Genomic DNA, 27,929 nt, shown 5'->3' with positions numbered 1-27,929 from the left:
GAAAGAAAGAAAGAAAGAAAGAAAGAAAGAAAGGAAGGAAGGAAGGAAGGAAGGAAGGAAGGAAGAAAGAAAGAAAAGAAAGAAAGGGAAGGAAAGGAAAAGAAGAAAGAAGAAAAGAAGTAGAAAGAAGAGGAATAAGAAAGAGAAAGGGAAGATGAGAAAAGAGATTTCAAAACTCACCCAAAATCAGATTTTCTCCAGGCTGTCACATTTTTCTCCTAATACATTATAATTAAACCCATCTTCTCTATGCCAATTTGCCATCCCCTGCCCTCCATCTCAGTTCTCTCACCTGAGCTGATAATCCACATTACCTGCTTAATTGTACTTACTGGCATAAGCCATAGACTCCTCTATCTCAAATACCAAAAAATAAATTTTCCTTTCCCACCCTCCAAACCTATTTATCCTTGTTGTACTCTCTATATCAATAAGTGGCACTCAATAAATGTTTATTGATTAAATAAATGATCTTTACCCATCTCTACTATTATTATTTATAATCCAATTAATATTATTTTCAGTTATTAAGAATTAAAACAAAGAAGATGCAAGAAAAATTATTTTAAGAGGAAATTAAGAGAATTGATCTAGAACATTGATCCAGGACTTAGGAAATCTAAACCCTGATGCAATGATTTCAATTTTCTCTTATGTGAAGTTCGGAAGTTGAACTATATATTTCAAAGGCTCTTTATAATAATAATATTCTATGATTATAAAAGCCTCTTTTGATTCAGTGAGTTCTTACACATTATTTTTATTTATGTCTCAGTGTTCACAACTTGAAAATACTTGTAGAAAAGTTTAAACATACTGTATTTATAACAGATAGAAGAACTTATGAGGTAATTTATGTACAATTATTTAAGCTTTTGGAATAAAAGAACAATTTTCCATTTATTCCCTATGATAAACAACCTGGAAATTGGACATTTTAGTGTACAGGTATGAGTGTACTTATACATGACTTATATAAATAAGTTGTAATCATAAAATGAAACCTATGGAAAGTCTGTTCATTAAGTGATAAGGGGATCTCATGTATATTTTTGGGAACAATTACCTGTTCGTCATTTATTTTACATGATAATTGTTGACACCAGAGAAAATATTCTGATGACATCACAGGGCAACAGAGCTTTGGACCACCAGGGGGAGTAAATTTCAAAGCCATTCTCCAGAATACCTTATTTGGCCTCGTTTTGCTCACTACCTTCCTCCAAATGGAATGGAAGAGACATACTTACAGAAATTATGAAAGCATAAAATGGACAATGTTATTAAAGATTTGAAAAATGCAAATAAAAATACATTTAAAGGCAAACTAAGGTCTTAGGGTGAAAATAGAATAAACATAATGATTGTTCAGTCACCAGTATATAAAGCATAGAGAAAAACCAAAATCACTACCACGTAAACATGAAATTTGACATCACAGAGAACACATCACTGGAATTGAAGCTATTATCATCTAAGGGATTTTCCCCATGGATACAATCGACAATATATACTAACTAGGAAGGAATTTTGTTCTTATCTCTATTAATAATGAAATCTTTTTAGGTTTTATACAGTTGGACCAGTAGGCTTTTATAGCACTTAAGACTTGTTTATGGTTATAAAATTAAAGCACATTCCCTTTGAGATAAAAAGAAAGAAAGTACATTTATAAAATATAATTTGTTGGACAGAGAAATACTCATATTTAAAGGAAATTTGTAAAAACAGAAATAAAATTAAAATCCTACAGAACTAGTTTTGTTAAATCCAAAGATTATATTGAAAAATGAAAAAATAAGGAGATTTCGTATCAATCATAGGGACACTTAAGTGTTAAACGTTATTGTCTCCTTTTTTAAATCTTTGTGTAGACAGCCCATAAGTAAGACGACCTTATAATTTTACTGTCCGAACTGGGATCCTCTTGGAAAAGATAGGGGTTGCTACTAATAATTATGCCAAGACAATGAGAGTAAGCTCAGATGATGCTGGACAAACCGAGATGGAGATGTGTGGTCTACACACCTACAAATCTAAAAATTTAAACATTGCTGTTTTAGAGTTGATGTATCCAGTGCTTATGTAAAATGCTTCCAAAGTTTTGCCATAGATTTGCCAAAGATATGATAAAAATGTTTAAACAATGCTAAAGCATGTTTTCTCATGGTTGACCTTTTTTTTTAAATTTTATTGCTGTGGAAAAATTATATTATATGGAATTGCAATTGTGGTATAGAGACATGAAATTTAATCTAGAATAATAAATATTCTTGTTCTGTTTTTATTTTTCAAATAATATCAAAGTAGCATAACATTCAATAATAACTAATTTTCTGGAATATCATATTCCATGTAAAAATATATGTTTGATCAATTATTTTGGTTGGTAAGAACATGGAATCTAAAGTTTAGTGTTTCCCTAAGTTAGTTAAGTTGGTTCCTGTTCATGGCTATATCTTGTATCTCTAAATGCAATCAGCTATTTAATAAATGCTTATGCCAGTTGGGAAAATATAGATAACTGTTGAACAATGCACTGTAACTATTAAAATAATTGAGAACATTAAAATCCCTGGTGACAGATAGTCAGGGTGGTCATTCAGTTCAATTCAACACAATTTTGAGCATCTATTTTGTGCCAGGAATGGTCCTGAGTATTTAATAATAAAACACACACACACACACACACACACACACACACACACACCAGAAAAACGGTTCTTACCTTCAAGGAACTCATAGTCTATAGGACATCAGAAATGTGAACAAAAAATGATACCGTAGAAATTTATGTAAGGTATTTTTGGGCTGTAGGGGTCAAAAAAGAATATATGTCTTGGTCAAATGTATTTCTAGTGAGATTTTCCTGATGGAAAGCAGTAGGGCTAAGCATTCTAGGTGGAAAAGATAGTAACAAAGTAGATTTGATAATGGGGCGCCTGGGTGGCTCAGTTGTTAAGCGTCTGCCTTCGGCTCAGGTCATGATCCCAGGGTCCTGGGATCGAGTCCCACATCAGGCTCCCTGCTTGGTGGGAAGCCTGCTTCTCCCTCTCCTACTCCCCCTGCTTGTGCTCTCTCTCTCTCACTATATCTCTCTCTGTCAAATAAATAAATAAAATCTTTAAAAAAAAAGTAGATTTGATAAAAACTGAAAAATATACATACATCAGTGCTCACCATTATGAGAAATTTTCAGTCATACACAGGGAGGTAAGGCAGAAGGTAAATTGCTGTGGGATGAAAATTAAATATGAAATATGATTCTTAACTGTCTCCTACTAAAATGCAGGAACTGTATGTGCCTTCCCTTTGGGGACAGAGTGCTCAGTGAAGGAAGCAAGGAGAGCTAGTAAGGCTGGCCCTCCTATCATTCTAAGGCACAGGGATAGAAGGGAGAGCTCACAGCTGGCAGGCTGTCACTCTTTTAATTTTCACTTGTGCAAGAAGACAGATTAGCACCTGTCTGGCATGCTCACTATGGGGCTCTGAACCAAAAGTGTGGTGTCAAGGGGCTGGACTGGTTGTAGAAAGCACTGAGGTAGTGGTGAATGGAATATAATACCTGGGATACTTGACTAATTATAATAGATTCTCAAGGGTAGAGAATAATATAGCCCAATGGGAAGATTTCTTAGGTCACCACCAAGGAGCTCCTTGTTCAGAGGGAGCCTTCTTACAGGTAGAGGTTCTGAGGATTTCATGCCTGTTTCCATACTCCTAAACTGTACACTGGCCTCCTCACTGGGGACCCCAGCCCCCTGGTAGGGTGTCTGGAATTTCCAGCCTCATGCAGTGGGAAAGGAGTGGGTGATACTAACAGATGAACACATTACCAGATTTCCCCCGTGATAGGGCTATGGAAATAGATTTACGAGTTACACAAGCTCTTTCTGATTTTTCAATTAAAGCAATTATTAAAAACATTTTGGAGCACCTCTCAGCTGCAAATCCTAGAGTGAGAACTTCAAGGTCAAGCAACCAGCTGCTCCTATAGCAATTGGGCTATGTGGCCATTTGTGGTAAACTGAAGAAGCAGCACTTTCTCAAAGCGGAATCTTGAAGGGATGGTGCAGGGATGGAGTGGGGTTCACAGAAAGCCCTCCCTTAATTTCATTCTTTTTCTGATATTATTGAAACAACTACTGTGAATGTTGTTTTGCATTCATGTAGTGCTTTATCAATTACAAAGAGCTTTCACCATTATACTCTTTGTTTTTAACATCCAAAACAATCATATAAGATAGACAGGGGTATTATGTATGTAGGTATGTATGTATGTATTATTATTATTATTATTATTATTAAATTATCACTTTATAGAAAAGAAAATTAGAGCTACAGAATGTTCTAGATATTATGTAGCAAAATCAGCATTTAATCTAAGACTTTAAGACGATTATTTCATTGCTTATCTGCTAACTATTACTCTATGTCAGGTTTCTCAGGCTAGGCAATAGTCTTATATCCCATGCAAGTAGTAAAGATTCTCCCTTGGGAGCAAAACATAAGGAGGAAGGCAAGGAATAAACTCCAAAATAGGAGATTTTGAGCCAAATTGTCCCTTATGGTAAAAAAAAAAAAATGCAGCTACAAAGAAGGAGTTGTTTCATCTCAGGAAGTGTACAGAGGGATTCCTCTAAAAAATTGGGCCTAATTTACCATATGTATTAGAGCAGGATTAGAAACCTCCAAGCTTTGCTTGCATTTACCATGATGGATATATGTGGGGTGGTGTGTGTTAAAATTCAATATAGGTTTCCAAACTATATATAGGCCAAACTAGGGTGATAATTGAAATAAAGCCTTTCTGTGCAGTCTGTTTATGTTTGAGAACCCCCTCTTGGCATGTTATAGATATTGTAATGAGTGGATCTTGTAGGAACAACTGCTTGTGAATATCAGGGTTATCACCTGAGTGAGACATAGCGTGCTCTGAGATGAACAGAACCAGAGATCTGGTCCAGGACCTCTCTAAATACATGGCATCATTCATGGAAATTTTGTCAATTGTCCAGATTAAAGATGCACTATCTGCTGTCCCTCCTCCTACCCATCTAGGCCATCTAAAAGGTTCTAATAGGTAAATAACTAACTAAATAAGGCTTTTGGAGGGTTTCTGGCTTCAAAGTAGTCATTTGTCCAATTTTTCCTGCAGGTCAAGAGGGAAATATGTTGTCTAGATGCCACATGACTTAGAGCAAGGCAAGGAGCTGAGAGAAGTGCCTGAGAAGTCACATTAATTAATTCACTTATTCATCCATTCATCCATCCATTCAGTTTTTATTTTATTTTATTTATTTATTTATTTATTTTTTTAAGATTTTTTTTTATTTATTTGATAGAGATGCAGTGAGAGAGGGAACACAAGCAGGGAGAGTGGGAGAGGGAGAAGCAGGCTTCCCGCCAAGCAGGGAGCCCGATGCGGGGCTTGATCCCAGGACGCTGGGATCATGACCTGAGCCGAAGGCAGACGCTTAACGACTGAGCCACCCAGGGGCCCCGCATCCATCCATTCAGTTTTTAAAAGAACATTAATGGAGAGGATATACTATACATCAAGCACAATTTTTCATGTTTGGGATAGAATAAGGAATAACATACAGTTCCTGTCTTATGAGTTCACTATCTAATAGGAGAAAACAGATAATCCAAACAATAAAAATATGCTTGAAATTCGATGGGAAGACAGAGGAGAGAAATCTTACTCAGGCTGAAGGAAGAGAAGAAGAATTTAAAAATAGCTCCCTAGAGGAAGTAACATGAGACCTGAATCTTAAATGACTAATAAGAATTAGCCAGGTAGAGGGATGGCATCAGGGATGGAAGAATAGCCCTCTAACTAGATAAGACAGCATGGGAAATCATGCTGTTGAGAACTGGAATGGAGAATGCTGGGGGTAGAGTGGCTAGCAATTCAGTATCAATAGAACAGAAAGTTCAGTTAGGTGGGTGAGAAATGAGACTGAAGATATAGCCAGAGAACAAGTCACAGAAAGCCTTATTTATAATACCAAACAATACTATCTTCATCCTGTAAGCAATGGGAATATCTGAGGGTTGTAAATAGGAAAGTGGCAGGGCAAGATATGCAGTTTGGATAGATTATGCTGGTAGTGAATGAAGAATGGATTTAAGGAGATGGCAGTAAAGAGTGCTAGAATCCATGTGACCAGTTTAAAGTCTGTTTATTACCCAGGCTAGAATTGAAAAAGTATTATAGGTTATGAGGTTGCAAATATATATATACATATATATATATATGTATATATATACACACATATATATAGCAGATAGCAAACCTAGAAGTCATTAGTGAGAAGCATTATAGATGACTCTTAGGTTCCTAGCTTGAGGAATTGGATGGATACTGATATTAGCACTAAGGAATGTTAGAATGAAATACTTTTTCAGCATGCCTCCATGAAGAAGAGGAATTTGCTTGAATACACCTGGCCTTTTGCTCTACTGATTTGGTGAGAATAAGAACAGTGGACTGTGAGTAGACCCTATGACCTTACATATATCCTTAATGTTTATAATTGTTATATTCTCTTGTTGGATTGACCCCTTTATCATTATATAGTGATCTCTTTTTGCCTCTTATTATAATCTATAGCTTAAATTCTATTTTGTCTGATGTAAGTATAGCTACCTTTGCTTTCTTTTGATTTCCACTTGCATGGAATATCTTTTTTTGTCCCTTCACTTTCAGTCTGTGTGTGTCCTTAAAGCTGAAGTGAATCGCTTCTAGGCAACATATAGTTGAGTCTTGTTTTTTTTTTTTAATTAAAAAAAATTTTTTTTATTCATTCAGCCACTCTACATCTTTTGATTGGAGAATTTAATCCATTTACATTTAATTATTGATAGGTCTGGACTTACTTTTGCCATTTTGTTTTTGGGCTGTTTGTAATTCCTCTGTTCCTTTCTTATTTTCTTACTCTCTTCCTTTGTCATTTGATGATTTTCTGTAGTGGTATGTTTAAATTTCTTTCTTTTCATATTTTGTATATTTATTATAGGTTTTTGTTTTGTAGTTACCATACGCTTACATAAAACATCTTTTATTTATAGCAGTTTATTTTAAGTTGATAACAACTTCAAATGCATACAAAGGTCTACATTTACACACTCTCCTCCATCCCATTTTTGTTTTTGATGTCACAATTTACATTGCATATACATAAATGAAGAGTGCAAGAGGAGACCAAGAATTGCGTACAAATGTAGGAGGAGTTAGGATAGGACAGCACCATAAGAACCAAGGGAAATAGAAGGTATGAAAAAATAATGGGGAAATCCTCATTGTCAAATGCAAGCCAGGAATGAGAAAATGAAGACCAAAACGTGGTGGTTATTATTGGTAACTTTCCTCTTAAGGGATAGCATGTATTTATCTTAGGCTAAGGAGATTATGTAGATAAGTAATCTTTGCTGTTTCTATTGAATGATAAGATTAAAATTCTGTTCTTTAAAAATAACAAACATTCTCTGACTTATCATATTCTCTCTATCCTGGAAGGTCTTGGCAACTCAAATTTTGTGAATATGAAAATATTTGGAGCTATTGCATCAGCAACCTCATTCATTTTTACATTATAAATAGTAAGATGCTCTTTCAGCTAACTGATCTTTCTATGAATAGTCACAAAATCTGTGTTGTAATTACCATACTCTTCTTTCATATTTGTAGACAAATTTTGGAATTATAATTTCTTACTTATGACCATGTGGCGAGTAAAGATTTTCATTAAAAGACAGGTTAGCATATTGGAAGAGGGAATCTTGGTTCCTAGAGATCAGGTAGAGAAGTTAGGAAGAAAAAACTGGGTGTAAGTATGTTGTGAGGGATACTGAACATTCCTCCAGGCTCAGGCTGTGTAGGTGTGCTTTGAGGTGAAACGGCTCTGAGTTTGTGTAAGCTAAAAGAGATGTGCAATAGAGAGTCATTTATAAATGAGTATTGTGAAATAAGGTTTGGCAATGTGGAGCTGTGATGCAGCAGCATGAAGCTGGAGGTGAGAATATGGGGCTATATTAGCCCTAGATCATTAAAATGCCCTTTTTAAGTGGACAGGAGTTTCACTAGGCAGATGCATTATCAAGTTTTGATGGTAGTGCTTGCCTGGGAAACAGGATCATTTGGTACTACAAGGAAGATGATTTTGAGAAGCTCAAAGTTCTTGTGTTTAAATTACAACCCTCTAGAAAGGAAAGGCCCTTGAGCCAGTAGGTGCCTGGGTTTCAACAGGGATAACTTGTTATATCAGAAAGGAGGCTCCTTAGTTATTAGAAATGGTTTTGTGAGTTTGAGTCCCTCAAAGGATAGAAACTAAGACTTACCTCTTGAGAACAGGTAGACGTGGCTGGCAGAATTAAATATATCTACCATGATCTCTACCCCTTGGTGTTGTATCTGCAAATATGTTACATTCTGTGGTAAAAGGGACTTTGCAGATATAATGAAGTTTATAAATTGTTTGACCTTAAAATAGGAGAAAATCCTGGATTATCCAGGTGGGTACAGTGTAACCACAAGAGCCCTTAAAAACAGCAGAGGAAGGCAGAAGTCAGAGTAATTCAAGGCATGAGGATTTGATGCACTGTTGCTGGCTTTAAGCTAAACGGGCAACAGGGACTTCAGTCCTATAACTAGAAGGAACTGAATTCTGCCAACAATCGAAATGGGCTTGGGAGAGGCCTCTTCCCCAGAACATCTAGAAAGGAATCTAGGTCTGCTGACAAATTAATCTCAGCCTTGTGAGACCCTGAACTGAGAATCCAGCAATACCATACTAGACTTCTGACCTACTAACTATGACATAATAAATTAGTGTTATTTTAAGCTGCTAAATTTGTGGTAATTTGCACTCAGCAATAGTAAGCTCATATATTAGACATTGGGGAGGTTTTGGAATTACCTTAAGGGAGTTGAGTTGAAGGAGAAATAAACATTTTATGACAGTCAGGGTACTGGGATGGACCACAAGGTCAAAATTTATTTTGAACGTTAAAAGGAATGTGACCTCATTTTGTACTTGAGATTGGGGAAACAGGAATATCAGTTATAATTAGAATGTGATCACAGAGAAATAACAAAAATAACACTGAAACAACACAGACAAAAGCACTGAGAATCCACATAATAGGAAAACAACCTGAGGCAGAAAGAGAAGCTAAACTTTTCACAGCCTTTGACTTTTTTCTCTGGACAACTTGGTATTTCTCTACATGATGTGGAAAGCTACCTTTAAAAAAATGTTTGTCTAGGGTCACCTGGGTGGCTCAGTCATTAAGCGTCTGCCTTCAGCTCAGGTCATGATCCCAGGGTCCTGAGATGGAGCCCCGCATCAGGCTCCCTGATCAGCGGGAAGCCTGCTTTCCCTCTCCCACTCCCCCTGCTTGTGTTCCCTCTCTGTGTTTCTCTGTCTAATAAATAAATAAAATCTTTAAAAAATAAATAAATAAAAAATAAAAATAAAAAATGTCTGTCTACCTCAACTGTTCAGAGCAAAGCCAAAGAAAGATGCGCTGGTTCTTCTGGGCCAGAATTAAAATGGGAGCAGTTATTTATTGGGATCCATCGTGGTGATGGTAGGAAGAATCAAAGAGGGAAAACATTAAGTAGAAAGAATTAGAGCTGCTCATCTGGGTATCCTTCCTCAGCTGATACGTCTCTGTCTGAAGGCCTTCTTCATTCAAATAATAAGGTGCTTTATATTTATAAGAGAGATCATTAACTTATACTTGTTCCATAAACTCTTATACCAGAACTCTTTGCACTATACTACAATGCTATGCAGTCTTTTCCTGCACAACTGATTCTGCTTCTCCTTCCTTTGCCAGTTTTTAGTAGCCAAACAGAAGAAGCAATGTCTTATCATGTTTATGAGTCATGATTTGATGAGTATGACTCATCAGTAAGTGATACTACTATCCATCTAATCACCTAGGCTAGGAATGTGGGTCATCTCAGGCTTTTCCTTCTACCTCACTGTGCATCCTGTCTCTCATCAAGTCTTATAGATTCTACCTCCTTAATCTCCCAGGTCTATCTGCTTCTTTCCAAATGCGGCATCATACACCAATTCTTACCTGGATTAATACAATAGCTTCACAATCAGCCCCCCTTTTGTCTTCATCTCCTCTCATCCATCATCCCCTTACAATTATGATTATCTTTTAAAATATCACATCAGATATTACATCCCTGTTTAAAATACTTTCCCAACACCAATGGCTTTCTAAACACATTCTGTAGCTCAGCACACAAACTCTCCAAAACCTAGAAGCTGCCTTTCTGGCCACCCCATGCACTACTAACCCCAGATTTCTCTTGAGCTTTCCCCACTGTCTCTCTCTCTCTCTCTTTTTTTAAAGATTTATTTATTTATTTCAGAGAGAGAGAGAGAGCACAAGCAGATGCTTGTGGGGGGAGAGAGGGAGGGAGAGAGAGAGAAGGTGAGAGAGAGAGAATCTCAAGCAGACTTTGCACTGAGCACAGAGCCCAACATGGGGCTCGATCTCATGAGCCTGAGATCATGACCTGAGCCAAAACTAAGAGCCGGATGCTTAACTGATTGAGCCACCCAGGCACCTTACGTGCATTTCTTTAAACATGTCATTCCAAGGCCCTGCCAGGACTTCTCTATCTGCAGACCTGCTGTTTTCTTTGCCTGGACTGCTCTCTCCCCATATTTTTCTATCTAGCTAAGTCCTACTTAATCTTCAAATCTCATATCACACAATACCTGCCATGGGCACCTACAACCCTCAGCTAGTCTAATTTATATTCTAGTCTCTGGGATGAATACTCTACTGTAGAAACTGAAGCTCTGTCCTGTAATAATTGATTCATCGTTCTGACTTCTCAACTGAGTTAAGGGTAGGAACCAGGCTTTATCTGATCATTCCTAGAGCAGCACCACCTGGCACTTGGTTAGTTCTAACAAATGTTCAGGTTATTCCCCTGCTACCGTGAGACTGCCATGAGAGGTGTGACTGGACATTCATCTTCAGAATCCGCTTCTCTTTTGCTCTTGTGTCTGCTTTCACTTTCTTTCTCCTCTAGTCTTCTGCCCTGCTAAAAGCTTGGGGTGAGGACATTATCAGACACTTGTATATTAGTACGAAATAATCTCTCTCTCCTTTCATTTGCCAATGCCCTGTATCTCTAATTGCGGGGTGTATGCTCTGTCACTTTAAGAGAAGGTATTTTTGAGTAGATGGTGAGGCAGTTTCCTGATGGTCCTTCAACCATATCATATACTCAGCAGCCTCTTTTGTTTGTATAAAGCATAACTCTCTGGTCAGTATGATGGATGCATCAAACATCCCATTGGAAGTTGAATAGTAGAGATCATTATAGTTCGTAAAACACACTGAGCTTAAAAATCCATTGTTTCACCCCCAAGAAGCCAGTAAGATATGCCTTTGACACATATCTGGACTTGATAACAAAACATAAAAAGGTAAATCAGCAATATTTTGTTCAGGAAAGACAAGAGAGAATAATATGTGCCATAAATAACCTTAGATTATAAAATTCTCTTATGAAGTAATTAAAAAAATTTCAATGGTCCTAACTCAAAACATCAGGAGAGGACAAAAATAGATCATAGAAAATAAAATGGCCAACAAATAATTGAAATGAGCACAAGCTTTCCTAATGGTGAAAGAAATTTGAGCAAAATAAAATGATTTTGTCTTTCGAAATAAGGAATAATTAAAAAGACTATAATACTCCCTACCAGCTAGGGCACCATGAGACAAGTATGCTCATTGACAGCTTGTGGACATGCAAGTTATTCATGTTTGGAAAGCAATCTGGCAATGTGCATAACAAGCCTAATAAGTATTCATGTTACCTGACCCTTCAATTCCACTTCCAAGAATTACAGACAAAGATATATACACATAAAGACTGTTCACAGGATTCTTCACAATAGCGATTGTTTGAAATTCACCAAACTCCCATTCTAGGCAATCAGAAGGCAAAATCAAATTTAAATTGGGTCTGCAACAAGCGGTAGAAATGATGAGTAAGTATTGATAAAAGGCTGAGTAGTAGGTGGAACCTGGGGAGAACAGTGGTTTTTAAACAATGGATATTTTGGTCCTTTCTTGAATTGCAAAATGAGTTGCAGAATGAAAATATGGAATAGTGTAGAATAGAACAGAAATATCAGAGGGCACTTCCCCAGATAAAGGTGAACAAAAGTTTCACAAAATACTTATTCAGTGTATTTATTTAGAGATTCAGTTCCTCCCTTGTTCCCGTTTTTAAAAAATGTATTGTGGAAAATTTCAAACATACCTAAAAGTAGAGAGACTAGAATAATGAATCCCCCTGGGCCCATTTGCAGCTTCAACAATTATTCAGAAAGGGCCCATTGGTGTCATTTCTTCCCTCCCACAAACTCACTCCCATCAACTAGATTATTTTCAATCAAATCTTGGACATCATAGCATTTCATCCAAAAAAACCTCAGTGTGGATTCTGTGATACTGTGATATAATAAGAAATGTATATCTGGTTTTTACCTGTTCCTGGCACAAAGCTCCTAGAAACCTTGTAACCTCATGAGTGACAGGGTGAGGTGCATCTGTTGTTCTTCACAAAGAGCTTCTTCCAACCACACCTGACTTTATGCAAATGAGATGACTCTCCCCGGGGCCCTAGACCCCTTCAAGGTGGGGGCTGATTGCCAGAGGAACCAACCATGTGATTAGTGGGTTAGAACTTTCAGCCAGATTCCCCCTGCCTCTGGAGAGGGGAGAGGGGCTAGAGGGCTAAAGATTGAGTTAATCACCAATCACTCATACATGGGACCTCCATAAAAACCCTAACCAGTAGGGTTTGGAGAGCTTCTGGGTTGGTGAACACATCTGTGTTCCAGGAATATAGTGTACCCCAAACTCCACGGGGACAGAAGCTCCTGTGCTTAGGGCCTTTCCAGACATTGACCTATGAACCTCTTTTTCTCTGGCTGTTTATCTGTATCTTTTATAATATTTTTTTATAAAAGCCCTGTAAACATAAGTAAATATTTCCTTGGTTTTTTTTTTTTTATTTCAAGATTTTATTTAAATTCTAGTTAGTTAACATATATTATAGTATTAGTTTCAGGGGTAGAATTTGTTGTAGCAAATCATCAAACCTTAAGGTGGTGGTGGTATGGGAACTCCTGACTTTGTAGCCATTAGACAGAAGTATGGATACCCGGGGGATCCATTATTTGCAACTGGCATCTGAAATAAGGGCACTTTGGTAGGACTGAGTCCTTGAATCTGTGGAGTCTTGCACTAACTCTGGGTAGTGTCAGAATTTAATACAAGTCTGACACAAGGCACCTACAATTATGACACTAACTACTTGGAGTCACAAGTATTCTAAGTAGAGTAACAATTTTCCTTTAATCTTTAAAAGATAGTTTTAAAAATATAACTACATTTAAAAAAATAAAAATATATATAACGACATTTTATTATCATACCTTAAAACTGTAATAATTCTGCAGTGTCACCAAGTACCCAGTTAGCATTCAAAGTTCACCAGCTGTCTTTTGAAAGTATGGTTTGCTCAACTCAGAATCTAAATAAGATCCATATTTTGTAGGAGTCCTGGGACTTCAACCAAGGGAGGACAAAGAGCCCTAATGGACACTGAGATGGTTTCGAACCAATGTTTGGTAATTGACAATTGGTTAACGAAAGAACAGCATAAAAACGAGATACTGGCAACTCTTATAATTGATATTCATGCAGAATTTTCAGAAAGAAGATAAAGTGCTTAGAATATAATAGATTCAGTGTGGTAAGTATACAGTAAGAGAGCAAATGCATTCATAAACACACCTACATGTGCAGTTGACTACTCACCAGGAAACTTCTCCCTCTTTAGAGTCACATCACAGTGAAAAGGGGCAAGTATGTCCCTGAATCTTGGTTTCCCGGCACTTAGAGAAGCATATATCCTCTATATGTTGTTTTCTGTATATCCTGAGAGACTGTAATTAAAGGCAAAAGTAAAAGGGTGTAGTGGAAGGGACAGTGGTCAGGGTGGTGACAGGGTCACAGCGTGGGATTCATTTGGATTCAACTCCAACTCCACAAACTGGGCCGGGGGGTGAGGCCTGAGAGTGTCGGGAAACCCCCATCCCTACCTGGCTGGGGGCAAACGGTTCTGGGGGATGGGGTAACTGGGTGATGGGCACTAAGGAGGGCACCTGATGTAATGAGCACTGGGTGTTATAGGCAGCTGACGAATCACTGAACTCCACCTCTGAAACTAATAATACAGTATATGTCAATTAATTGGATTTAAATAAAATTTTGAAAAATTTTAAAAAGGAAGTCCTTTGAAGGCAAAGCCCACAGCAACCGTGAGGGAAACCCTCCTTGAGCTAGTGATGTTTTCCTTTGGAGCAAGTTATTTAAGGAAAATGCAAATGTTTTGCCACTCTTGTCTTTGTTAGCAAGTAACAGGCAAGCAGCTGATGGCACAACACACATCTGACCTACAGCCACTGACCTGATGAACACACAATTCTGCCCAACAGCCAATCTCCTATCGCTTTAAGATACATTTGTGGATATATGCGTATGCTACATATACGTATGTTATATATGTTACATTTATATGCCTACAGTATTTATATTTATAATATTTGAAATATACTTACAAAATCTTATCTTCATAACATTTTAACATTTATAATACTTTAAAATTTGAGATGGGAACTTAGGAGGGATTTCAATTTTCTCTCTTATTTATGCTTCATACTCCTCTATAGTTTACATATTTTCCACAAGAGTAGGCATTACTTTTAAATCCAAAAAGAACAAAAGTGTTTCTTTTTAAATGGAGGAAATAGAAAATCCTTTGTTATAAGATATGTATTGAATAGATACATAAAATGCTTGGTTTTCTTTTGGTGCTAAGTGTCTGTGATATGCTTTGTAAGATTACATGAAACATCTTGGAATATAAACTGGGGTTGATTTTGAGAAACAGAGTATCCTTGAGGTTTTTATCTAGGACAATAAGAATAGACATGAAATCCATCTATAAATAGTAAAGCTATTGTTGTATGTTCAAGAACAATATTTATAATTACCCCTCAAGTTTTTAGTCATGAAAGCATAAAAAAAAAAGAATTGTACCTATTTCCTTACCTTTTTATACTTTAATTTTCAAGTAAAACTGGAGGCCAATCTGCCAACTGCATATCTCAAAAATATGTGCTTTTCACATATATACAAAATAATAACAGTCATTCTTCAAAAATAGTAAGCAAAGCTGGTACTCCTGTAAAAAGAATGTCATCACTGCTAATATTAAAAAAAAAAAAAAAGCCCTCTGGGGTGCCTGGGTGGCTCAGTCGTTAAGCGTCTGCCTTCGGCTCAGGTCATGATCCCAGGGTCCTAGGATCGAGCCCCACATCCAGCTCCCTGCTCAGCGGGAAGCATGCTTCTCCCTCTCCCACTCCCCCTGCTTGTGTTCCTGCTTTTGCTATCTCTGTTTATGTCAAATAAATAAATAAAATCTTTTTAAAAAAATACGCTCCTTGGAAAATTACATCTTCTCTCATTGTTTTAGTTACTATTTATATTTTAAAAGTTCCATATCTATTTCTCTGCCCAGTCATCTCAGAGATTCAGACATATATATCTATCTACTATGTCCTAGATATTCCATGGGCATTTTAAAAGCAACTCGCCCAGAACTGAGTCCTGGGTCTGCTCCCTGAACTACTGAGACCCTGAATTCTCTATTTCACATTTGTTAACTCCTAGGTATTGAGACACCTGTGATTTAGATTTGGAATTGTGCTCAATTCTTTCCTCTTTGTATAGCCCATTTCCATTTAGTGCTCCATAAACATTTCTCACGTCTAGTGGGCTCCTTATCATGTCTGCCTCCACCACTGCCCTAATCCAGGTCCAGAGCAGCAGCTTGTTTGTCTCCTTGCCTCCTGTCTTATATATATTCAATCCATCTTCCTTGCAGCCTCCAAGGCTGTTTGTCACACATGGATTTAACCATGTTACTCCCTGATGCAAATCCCTTTCAATGACTCATCATCACATATGGCATAAATTCCGACCTTTTTAATTTGGTTTGCATGGCCTCTTATGTCTTACTGCTTTGAGTTTGAGGTTTATGCTATAGCAACCCTGAACTGCTAATAGTTTCTTTTTCATAGATCTTGGTGTTTTATGCCCTTGTTCATGCTGTCCCCTTGGCCTATATGCTATTTCTCCACCTTCCATGCCTGGAAATACCTACGCATTCCTTATGAATGAGCTCTGTCAACAACTCTTCTAGCAAGTCTTGCCTTTCCCCTGCACTCATTCCTTCTCTAGTCTCCTTTATACTTGGATATGCTCTGGGTATATCTACACCATTGTATTTCCAAATTGTTTTATAATTACCTCTCTATGTTGACTAGACAATGTGTTCTTTGAAGGAAGGAATTGAGTCTTATTTATCTTTTGTCAAATCACTTAATACTCTACCCAATACATAGGAGGTTCACAAGTAGGAATTTAGAAAATAAGGGAATAAATCACTTGTGGAAGGATATACTGACTTCCTGGGGATTAAGGATATGAATTTGGGTTTGGTGCTTGGCTTTGCCAATTAACGTGGGGACAACTGTCATGAAAATTTAGACTAGAGGGAGGCAAATACACCTATAGCAAATAAGAAAATGGTCGTTAATTCATGGGGAACAGAATAAAAGTTAAGAGAAGGTTAATAGAAGGAATTTGTGTTTTTCATAAGGATTTGGCTGAGTAACCCTTAATAAGAAAATAGTATTTTATTGGTAAATTGGATTTAATTTTAGATGCATTTAGGAAATCAGCCACAAGCCAAAATAGAAGTTTTCCCCCTTATTTAAGCATATCTCAACCCTTCTTTTCCTGAATCCTCCCTGGTCCCCCCAAAGTAGTAGAAAATGAGGTCAGAGCTCACCCCTTCCTGCTGCAGAAAGAAGTCATGGACATTGAGGGGATTTCTGGACATTATTAGTAAGCAAAAAGAAAAGAAACTGGAGGTTGAGGCATTACTCTTTTGTAGTAGAAGGTCACATGTCAAAGGACATGTGACCTTCTGGCTCAGAGACATCACATGGAAAGAAGCTGAAAGGAAGTTGAATTATGGGAAGAGAAAGTAGGAGAGGGGGTTAGAATTTGAGGATAGGAGAGCATCCGTGTGGCATACCTTCTCAAGACCCAAGGACATGGTGTGAAGACTTGAGTCATGAGTCTTGGCGCCTTCTGTGGTACAAGGAAGCAGGTTAGGTGCTGACTTTACAGTCTAGCTTGACCCCTACATGACCCCACTCCCAGCGCTTTGTTTAACTTTGGTTCAATTTGGTTCAGCCAGGAAATGCTTCCATTTCCAACAGGATTAAACATGTATTCGATGGAGGGAAGACAGGTGGGTCACATGTAGACTGAAGAGCTAGTAGTCTAGCTCCATATTAGTCTAGGATATTTAACAATCCTCATTATGAGCTATTTGTCAGGAAGGATTTCTGACCAGAATTATTTGTCTTGCCCCATAAATTTGAAAGAACATATAAAAGAGTAGAAGTAACTTTAATGCAAGATCCTAGGGTGGGGGTAGGGGTGGGAAATACATCATACAAGAGTGGTATTTTGAGGATAATAGGTACAGCACAGGGACTATAATCAATGGTATTGTAATAGCGTTGTATATGGACACATGGTAGCTACATTTGTGGTGAGCATAGCATAACATATAGACTTGTGGAATCACTATGTTGTGCACCCGACATTGCATGACAACTATACTTTGATTAAAACAAACAACAATGCCTGTGAAATCAGAGGGTAGCAAGATCATTTTGGATTCTAACTTGCAAACCTACAGTTATATTTTAACTCATTTCCAAATAGATTAATGGAATACAATACAAAATGTACAACGGTGTATAATATATAAATGATGTATAATAACAAAAAAGAGTAGTGTTTTTCATAAAGGAGGTTCTGAAAGTCCAAATTTTTACTAAGAATTTTTAAAAACAGGTCATATTATTCTCTAAGACAGAAGTTATATTTGTGGCCCATACTGTGGACCTAGGTGGGGTATTCCAGGAGGCCCATAGATAACAGGGGGCACATCAAAATGCTGACCATGCAAATGATCTGGGGTAGGCATCCAACTTTTGGCACCCAAGATACCTGGGTTCATGTAAGAAAATTACATCCACCTTTAATTCTATCTACCGTCTATGAAGACAGTGATCTTCGTAATAGTAGAATCTGACACTGGCCTGGAATTAATAGACATTAATACATTTTCCTCAAATGAACTCGATGTCCTGAGTCTATGTGAACCAGATAAATTTGGACTGAAACAATAGAAAATGATGTCCACCTAGTAATGAAATAATTCAAACATACTGAATTTGTGAGTCATGGACTCAGAAGAAAAACAGTTTCTTATGTAGCTTGGAAAATGAAAAAACTGCTTAACTTTAAGTAATGGATAATTCAGCTTTACCTGAGGATCTCATACTGATGGTGGAAAATGGAAAACATTGCAATAGCCTGAAACTATAATAGAAAATTCTACCCATTTGAATTATAATGTGCTGAGAACTGCAGATGACTGCATTTCTGCCTTAGACATGATTGTGACCAGGGGCTAAATTCTTGAACTTCATGTACCGCATTTGTCGAGTAAGTTGAATTAGAGAGTTGCATGGTAATTCAACATGGTTATTAAAACATATAGAGGCTAAAATACTGATATAATATATTGGATTATAACCTGAATTGTGGAATCTAGAAACCATCTAACTAGGAATATTTTGTTTGGTAATTTGCTCAACTTGTAGCATGCTTTAGGAACTAGTATTTAGAACTAAATGAGCATTTACTGGCATAGTAAGAAGAAAATAAATTCAGGTCCTTGGGGTTTTGGATTTAGTGCCAAACTGTGCAATCTACAGATGGTCCCTGGCTTTTGCCCGTTCACCTTATAACTAACAGTTACACAGTCTGTTCTGTGGGGTTCTTCCTTTACTATCCTGATTGAAAGAGGGGCTGCTACTGCTGCCAGACACCTCAGCTACCATCACAGTCTACAGATCTTTTACTTGCGTGTACTTTACTTACAGATGGACCCTGTAAATAAAACTTACATCCTCAGAAACATTTCCCTGAACCCAGAGTTTCCCTGAGGTAGCAGCTGCCCCTGAAACAACCCAAACACCATACTGTAAGATTTGTAAGATTCCATCGTCCTTTCCTCCCTCTCTCTCCCCTTCTTCCTCTATTGGAAGTGTGACTGGGCAGCCTGGGTAGGGTGGGAAAATATCCCTTTCTTTTGGGGTGGGGGAAGATGTATTATTGGCAACAACTACTAGAACTTGTAAAAAATGTTTTACAAACCAGTATTATAAAGAAAAGATAGTTACCAGTTTAACATTAAAAGTTTACACACGCACACACACACACACACACACACACACACACACATACACACCAGAAGTAATGGTATTATTGAATTTACCTAACTGCCATATATAACACTGTTGGGAAAATATAAATGTTTCTAATAGCCAGTTTGCTAACTTCTAGAATATAAATCTTATGTAAATTGGAGTCTACAAGGATAAGCTAGATATGATTAAGTCATAAATCAGAATCTATCATTTGTTAGCTTTTCCCACCACTTTCAAGTGGAAATAGGGGGCCTGGCTGGCTTAGTCAGTAAACCATGTGACTCTTAATTTTGGGTCATGAGTTCAAGCCCAATGTTGGGTGTAGAAATTATTAAAAAAAAAAAAACTTAAATTATTGAACACTAGATCTGAAACTAATGATATACTACTATATGTTGGCTAATTGAATTTAAAGAAAAAAATAAAGAAAAAATTTAAAAATAAAAAACGTGAAATGGGATTGGAAAAATAATATGAGAAAAAATAAAACTGACAATTGAAATAAAAAACAAACAAAAAAATAAAGTGAGAAGAAAATTTGCTTTGTTATTCATAGCCATGGAAACCAGAAATTTATCTCATAATTAGAGTCAAGGCATGTAGTAACAAAAGAGATATAAGCAAAATACTTGTTTTAGATGTGTTGTGAAATCAACTGAATCACTGTAGGCCAGTTAGTAGATTACACAGTGTTACCCAGCTGCTTTAGAGAGGAATAGAAAACCAGGACATAATAAGATACTGAAATTTAAGGTGAACTAATCAAGAAAATCATGTTTGATTGACATCTTCTCGAGGCTTTTCCAAAATATTTGCAAGGTAGCAGAGCTAATGGTACAGTATATAGCACTGGCAGAGTATCAAGAAATTTAATTCTAGTTCTAACTGTGCCATTAATCTGAACAATACCTTTCTCATCAACAATTCCTACATCCACTCAATAAGGCATCTGGAGTAGGTGATTTCTAATGTGCCCCAGAATGCTGTAATTTATGTTTCTGTCTAATGATTAATTCAGAATAGCATTAGTGAATGGGTTGCTACCCTAGGAAATTGTTTGTAGAGAACAGAAAATTGTGAGATGTATCCTGGAAGTTGTCTGTATCATGAAACAAACAAAATAATAATCTATTGTGTTTTTAAAGCCTACTTCTGCTGTATGAAATCTTTCCTTAAAACACAAAAGGCTCAGATTCTTTGGGAAATGTGCCATGAAGAGGAAATGAAAGCATTAGCCTGGCAACTGCTGGTAGTGACTATTAAACTATTTGGAGGCTTGTTTATCTGAAAGTTAGCCAAAATTCTGGTAAAGAATATGGGCTGGAGTTCCCTCAAACACAACACTTTAGGCGAGGCTTCCAATACTTGTGTAAGTAATTACACAGAAGATAGCTTCCCTTGCATTATTATGATATTTCTAATTCTTTTTCAAATCTAGAAACCAAAAGGCATTCAAAATCTAAAACAGAGAAAATATTATTAGTTTTTCTTTTACTAAAGTAAGATTGACATGAGGATAGGATTTTGGACAGTAATACCTTTAAAAAGCAACTAAACTCATCCATATTAACCATGTCTCTTTTGTCCAGACTTAGGTCTCCTGCTCAGATCTATTATTTGTGAAGCTGTGTTATTTTTCAACAGCTTCCAGGACATTGTTACTTGGATAAGCTCGCCTTCATCATAAAACAGAAGTCCAAAATTTACTCATCATCTCCCCTTGAAAGCTAGTTTTCTTTGCTCATTTCTTTTAGTATCACCCTGGCTAGAAAGCTTGGAGTCATCAACCCTTCCCTTTTCATTTCTAATATCATTCTACCCAGTTTGTAACCATACCTTTCCTCTCAATTTCTTCCTTACAAATGTTGCTCATATTAACCACTTTTTTTCTCTTCTTACTGCTCTATGCTCATCACTACTGAGCAACACCTGGATTACTTATTCACTTCCTAGCTGGTCTCCCTAATTCTAGACTTTCTTTTCTTGAATACGTGGAATATATTACTTCACCCCAGATTTTATTTCCTTATGTTGTATCATCTATCTTCTCAAAAATCAGTAACAGTTCTATCTTTACTTTTAAATTAAGTTGGAACTTTGCTGTTCAGTTTGACTGTCATTATCTTTTATTATTTATATTCTCCTACTTACTGTTCTGGACCTGCCCAAATATGGTTTAAAAACAAGTGTCATGGGGTGCCTGGGTGGCTCAGTCAGTTGAGCATCTGACTCTTGGTTTCAGCTCAGGTCATGATCTCAGCATCATGAGATCAAGCCCTGCATCAGGCTCTGTGCTCAGTGGGGAGTCTGCTTGAGATTCTTTTCCCCTCTTTCACCCTCCTTCCCCCACTCACATTCTCTCTCTAAAATAAATAGATTAGTTAATTTAATCTTTAAAAAAAAGTGTCAGAAAGACTTTACTGATTCCAAATAACTTAACTACATTTTAGGACAAAGTGAAACATTCTTTAAAGGAATACAAAAATATCGAGAACCCAAAAATGTAATATTCACAATGTCCAGTATCCAATCGATATACTACACATACAAAGAAACAGGAAGATATGATCCACAACCAGAAGAAAATATCAATTAATGGAAATAGACTCAGAAATGACAAAGAAGGTGAGACTAGGAGACAGTTATAAAATAGCTAGTATATATTTTATAAATATGCTAAAATGTACATGGTAAGAAGGGAACATGGAAGGTATGAAAATAATCCAAATAAAATCTCAGAGAGGAACAAAATATCTGAAATAAAAAATACATTTGAGGGGATTAAGATTAGATGCTACAAAAAGAAAAAGAAATAGTGAACTTGAAGACATGTCAATAGAAAATACCTCCCCCCCACCCCGCAAATAACAGAAGCTTAGTGAGCTAACATACATATGGTTGGTGTCCTAGAAGGAGAGAGAGGGGAGAACCCAGGGGAGTAGTAGAAAGGGGGTTCAGAAAAAAATACTTGAAGAAATAAAGGCTTAAATTTTTCCAAATTTAATGAAAACTACAAACCCATGGCTTTATAGCCTGATGAACTTCAAGTAGAGCAAACACTAAAAAAAGTCCAGCAAGGCACCAATGTATCCCAAATTACATCAAAGTGTGGAAAATCGGTGACAAAAAGAAAAATATTTAAAAACCAGATAAAAAGATACATCACGTGCAGATATAAAGAACGGTAAGGATGATAGACAATATCTCATCAGAAACTATGTAAGCTAGAAAAAAATGGAGTGACATCTTTAAAGTAATTTCAAAAATCTTGCCACCTTAGAATTCTATCTATATTTAGTGAAAATGTCCTTCAAAAATGAAGGTGAAATAAAGACATTTTATGAACAAAGATAATTGAGAGAAACTTCCAAATATTTTTAAATAACCCATGGGTCAAAGCAAAAATCACAAGAACATTTAGAAAATATTTGAAATGAATGAAAGTGAAAAGAAATATATAAAAATTTGTAGGAGGATACTAAAGCAGTGCTTAGGGAAACATTACAGGGATAAATGCTCATATTAGAAAAGGAAAAAAAGTCTCAAGTCAGTGATCTAAGAAAAAAAAGGAAATAATAAAGATAAAAGTATAAATCAATAAACTTGAAGACAGAACACAAAAGAGAAAATCTATGAAATTAAAAAGCTTGTTCCTTGAAAAGATCAATAAAATTGAGAAGACTCTGGTTGGTTGGTTTGATCAAGAAAAGAGAAGACATATCCTACAGATAGGAAAAAAGGGTAATGAGGAAATACTATGAGCAACTTTTAGTTAAGGAAATTGACAACTTAGATGAGACTGACAAATCCTTTGAAAGACACAAACTGTCAAAGCTTAACTGAGGAAATAGATAACCTGGAGAGCCCTATATATAAATTCAAGCAAAGATGTTTACTGCCATTGGTTATTAGAGAGATGTAAATTAAATCCACAACGATATACCACTACAATAGTGGTTCTCAGCAGGGAGGAGTGTATTTACCCCCAGGGGAATTTTGGCAATGTCTGGAGACAATTTTGGTCATTATAACTGGAGGGTTGCTACCGGCATCTAGTTGGTAGAGGACAGGCATGCTTCTAAACATCTTACAATGAACACAACAAAAAATTCTCTGTCTGTGAATGTTAATAGTGCTGAGCTTAAGAAAGTTGACACACTCACGCACATGAATAGCTAAAATCAAAAAGACTTAAAATACCAATGTTGGCAAGAATGTGGAGCAAAAGGAACTCGTAAAATGCTAATAGAAGTGAAAAGTGTTGCACTGTCTTTGGAAAACAGTTTGGAGGTTTCTTATAATGTTAAACATGAGCCTACCATATTAACAAACCCACTGATAGGTATTTACCCAAGAAAAATGAAAACTTTTGCCCACACAAAGACTTGTGTATGTTCATATCCTTTTTATTCAGATTAGCCACAAACAGGGAAGAACCCAAACGTCCATCAACTGGTAAATGAATAAACAGACTGTATATGTATGTGTATATATATACATGATATATGTACATGTATATATACATGTATATATATACATGATATATATATATGATATATATACATATATCATATATATAAACACTATCAAGCAATGAAAAGGAATAAGCTACTGATACATGCAACAGCATGGATGAATCGCAAACAGGATGAATCGCAAACAGCATTAATCTAAGGGAAAGAAGCCATAACCCAAAGACTACTTTCTATTTAATTTCATTTGAAATTTAAGAGAAAGACATACTATAGTACCAAAAAAGCAGATCAATGGGGCTAGAGCGAGGGTGGGGAATTGACTACAAAGGGGAAAAAGTTATGTTTTAGTGGATGAGGAAAATGTTTTATATCTTCATTGTGGTGGTATTTGCATGACTATACATTTGCTGAAACTCATGAATTGCACACTTTACAATCAGGAAGTTTCATTGTATGTAGGTTATTATTTAAAAATAAACTGACTAAAGTAAAAAAAAAAGAAAAAGACTGCATGCCAAATGAGGGGAACTCCTCTTACAGCTATCGGTTTCAGAATGACTCAGCCTCTGTCAAAATCGGGCATCCTCCTTCCCAGGTAGGAAGCTGCATCTACAATTTCAGCTCTACCTCCTCAGCCTTGGTGCACACCTCCTGCCTCTTCTCCACAAAAGCGCTTCCACATGGAAGCAGGGAAGCCATAATAATGTTGGCTTATTATCTTAGGGCCAGTATTCCTCAAATAGAAAAGTAAAATATACATTTTTTTCTTTGGGCAATTGCAGACAAATTCTACTTTTGAAATTGAGTTCTAAGTCTGCTATAATGTCAAAGACTAAAGCATTTTTGCACTGTATGAAAAAGAAACAAGTCAATGGACAGGTTTCTTGAATGTAAAACAAGTCCTCTTCCTTTTTTGTAAATCTTTCTCTGCCTGAAGTACTTTTTATAGCATTGTGCTGATTCTGACAGAAGCAATGTTGACTTTCTTTCTCTGATATGCGGTATGTTTTAAAGGTTGGTGTGATGTACTTTAGTATGACATGAAAGTCATCATGAGATTTATGGAATTGATCAGAATCTTATTGCAGCCATTTTTTTTCCTAAAAAACTAAGCCTGACATCAATTTGGATGATGAATGCACTCAATTTAAATTTCCTCTTAGCATACAGACAAATAAATGGTAAAACAAACAAAGGAACAAACAAATAAAAACAACAACAAAAAAAACCCATTTGGAATAGATACTGGGCTCCAAATCTATCAAAATACTGTTAGTAGTAAAATTAAGCTGGAAACGGTTTTGATTCTCTTTCTTTTTTTTAATCAACACATTCACTTGTATATTTGATGTGAAAATTTTTGTAAACTGATTTGTATTTATGTCAGAATAATGTCTTTGGATGTGGGTTTTGCAGAATGCATTGGGAAGAATGTGTGAATGAAGAAGGTGGGGAAGGGCAGAAAAAAGAATAATAGAGAAGAAAAGATATAGAAGATGGATTAGAAAAACCAAAGTTAAACAAAAACAAGATAAACCTTGAAATAATGAAACAGACCACAGATAGAGGAACATAGAATGGGACAACTTATGTTTCTTTTTTTTTTTAAAGATTTTACTTACTTATTAGAGAGAGAGAGAGCGAGCCATAGAGCACAAGCAGAGGGAGCAGCAGAGGGAGAGGGAGAAGCAGGCTCCCCACTGAGCACGGAGTCCACCGTGGGGGTCTATCCCAGGACCCTGGGATCATGACCTGAGCGGAAGGTAGACGCTTAAATGACTGAGCCACCCAGGCGTCCCTTCATTTTATTTAAATACTTTGTAGTGCTCAATTATAAATGCTTAAGTATTTTAAATATAAATATTTTAAGAGTAAAATGTTAAATTTGAAATGCGTCAAGAAATTGAAAGCCAAAGATTAGGAAAAGCTTATTATGATAAAGGGTTATTGAACATGTGTCAAATTATTCAAATTACTTTTTTTTTTTTAATTTGAAAGCACTTTTGATAGTCTGTCTTGAGAACTAGAAAGGATGGCACAAATGTTGCAGAGAATTCTGAGTTCATATTTCCCAGGCTATTCTCCTTAGAGTAGCCAATAATAATAATGACCTGTTTTAATGAAATTGGTAACTTATATAAAATAAACTATTTGGAGATAAAGTTCAGTTGTAAACTTTGGTGTACTGATCTGAAAGTCTACGAGGACTTTTTATGACCAAACATGTATTTCATTTTTCTGAGCCTTTCCTTTGCATATTTAATTTAGTTGTAAATATCAATTGGTGAACTTTTACAAGCATGAATTAATTCAAGCTTGTAAAATATAGTAAATAATAGGTTGTTTGAATTCCATTTATGGCTTCAAAAAATTTGATTATTTTAATTTGAGCCATTAAAAAAAAAACTGTTACTGTTGCAAGCCTGTTTCAGAAAAATACTGAAATTGAATAAACGGTTTAAAGGATCTGGTTTTCTAAATTTTACATAGCCCATTTGTGCCTTTTAAAATCACAGAGATTTTGTTGTTTTAGAAAATCAAAACATTTCAATCTGTGAAAGAGAATAAGAATTTAAAAAATATGGTAAATTCTTTTTCCACCTGAAGTTTAAGAAAGGTAACGGATAATGAAAAAAACTTTCTCAGAATGAAAAATTTGAAACTGCAAGGCATACACTGCATATTAAATGTCTCATTTAAATGTTTTCTGGGACTCTAAGATTACATATTATTGATACATATTTCTTTGTATTATTAAGCCATTACATAATGGATTAATTTTCCATATCTGTTTAGAATAACTCATTATGAATTTACCATTAAAATTATTATAATAATTAAATTACAAATTTTAATCTGGTGCTAAAGCTGAAAACTAAGTCTTATAATAAATATCCAGATAAACTCTTGTAGAAAATACTGAACTCTTTTTTTTACTGCAATTATGAACCACCCTAGACACCTATTGAAGCTTGGTGTCTGTTGAACCTAATATAGTTAATTTTTAGTATTCAAGTAGTAGAAAAAATAAAGGCAATTGATAAGATAAACTTGTGAATTTAAATTCACAACCGCCACTGGGATGTTTAAGTAAGTGATTACAGGTTTTACATTAGTAAAATTGGGGAGAATTGTGAGAATTACAGAAAGTTGTGCAGGTATTTTGGAGAGTACAAAGCCCTTACCATCCTGTGAGACTACCCAGAGTTTTGGGGGCATAATATTAGTGTTAGCATATGACTCATTACCTGAGGGTTCAAATCAGATGGAACTAAGGCAAAATGTGCACATGTGTACGTGTGTTTGTGTGCACATAGGCACATGTAGGTTTGGATATTTAAAATGTATTTCCAAACATTTGGATTAAATCCAGAGTTAGGTTTTTTGTATAGGTCAAACACAAGAGTAAAGCAGTCAACAGGTGAGCATTAGTATCTAAGGGTAACATGAACCAACCTGCAATCTGCTGTAGCAAATCAATCTATTGACAATTAAACAACCTTAGCAATATTACCCGAGGCATGGTACACTAATACCAACAAGGCACTTTGGTCTTGCACACTTATTTCCGAAGGACGTTTCGATCTGGAGAGGTAATGAGAAGCAGTACTTAAGGAAATGCTTTTTCTCTGGTGACTCTAATGTGTAGGGACAGGTGCATCACCAAAGCAGAGTATGCGAGAATAAAATTCTGGCATGGAAGCAACTCTAGCTTGGACCACTTCACTAATTTTTTCCAATCCTTGTTACTTAAGCAGGTAGGAATGTCATGCTAAATCCATATTCTCAAGATACTAAACAAGAAGTGGGGGAAAGCAAAACCTGAACTCAAAAAAATGTTTCTAAAGTTTAAACTCTCTGGGACATCCTATCAACAGAATAAATTAAGCATTATTGACTTTGTGTTTTGCAGCCATTTACACAGCTTCGATAAATGTCACCCACGGGATTTGTGCACTACTTG

General features: G+C 36.2%; 1 protein-coding gene across 1 annotated transcript in view; it reads right to left on the bottom strand.

Annotated features, from left to right (window-relative positions):
* The window catches only part of CFAP299 (cilia and flagella associated protein 299), a 554,803-nt gene that overhangs the window by 22,455 nt on the left and 504,419 nt on the right, over positions 1-27,929 (bottom strand). The gene's annotated exons all lie outside the window — the stretch shown is intronic.

The sequence above is a fragment of the Halichoerus grypus genome, chromosome 3 (genome assembly GCF_964656455.1).
Source record: "Halichoerus grypus chromosome 3, mHalGry1.hap1.1, whole genome shotgun sequence".
Lineage (NCBI taxonomy): Eukaryota > Metazoa > Chordata > Mammalia > Carnivora > Phocidae > Halichoerus > Halichoerus grypus.
The sequence above is the reverse complement of the archived record's forward strand: the minus strand, read 5'-3'. Positions and strand labels throughout refer to the sequence as shown.